Consider the following 898-nt stretch of genomic DNA (forward strand, 5'->3'; position numbering starts at 1 on the left):
TGTCCCCGCCCCTGAAGTTCGGGAGGAGGAGCGAACAGCACTGTGACGCAAGGGATGCCCTTCGCTACCAACCAATGAGGACGGAGGGCTCGCGGGTGGAGGCGGGGCCTCAAGGGCCCTGCCGCTCAGTTTTATTCCACCCGGGAAGAGCTCCAAGGACCAATGGAGCTGGGAGGAAACCGTTCTCAGAGCCAGACCCTGCAGCGGGCCCTGCAGCCGTGGCACCACCGGGGCACTGGTTAGGAATGCAAATTCCTAGGCCCTCCCATACCTGCTGAATTAGAAACTCTGGGGCCAAGGCCCAAGAATCTGTGTTTTGCGTGAGTGTTGGGTACGTGGGGATTGACCGCAAAGGACACCTCCCAAAATGGAACTCTGATAATGAAATTAGGATTAAACATAATTGAGGGTAAAGTTTAAAAAGACAAATGACACACTTGAAAAAATATTTACAACATATATAAAAAGTGTTTGCAGTATTAATATAGAAAGAACTTGTTTTCTGTTGCTGCTGAGACACATGACCACACAATTAGCATAAAACAACTCCTGTTGATTATCCCCGAGTCCTGGAGGTCAGAAGTCCAGCAGCTGGGCCAGGTTCTCCTCCGAGGGCCGTACAAGGCCTAAGTCAGGGTGTCAGAGCCTGGGGCAGGCTCATCCAGGTCGCTGGCAGAATTCACTGCCATGAGGCTAGGACTGAGGTCTCCATTTCTTTTTTCTTTTTTTTTTTTTAAGTTTTTTTTTGTTTGTTTGTTTTTTAGATTTTTTTTTTATTGGGGAAGGAGAACAGTACTTTATTGGGGAACAGTGTGTATTTCCAGGACTTTTTTCCAAGTCAAGTTGTTTACCTTTCAATCTTAATTGTGGAGAACACAACTCAGCTCCGCTCCAGGTC

This window comes from Rhinolophus ferrumequinum, chromosome 11, assembly GCF_004115265.2.
Source record: "Rhinolophus ferrumequinum isolate MPI-CBG mRhiFer1 chromosome 11, mRhiFer1_v1.p, whole genome shotgun sequence".
Taxonomy (NCBI): domain Eukaryota; kingdom Metazoa; phylum Chordata; class Mammalia; order Chiroptera; family Rhinolophidae; genus Rhinolophus; species Rhinolophus ferrumequinum.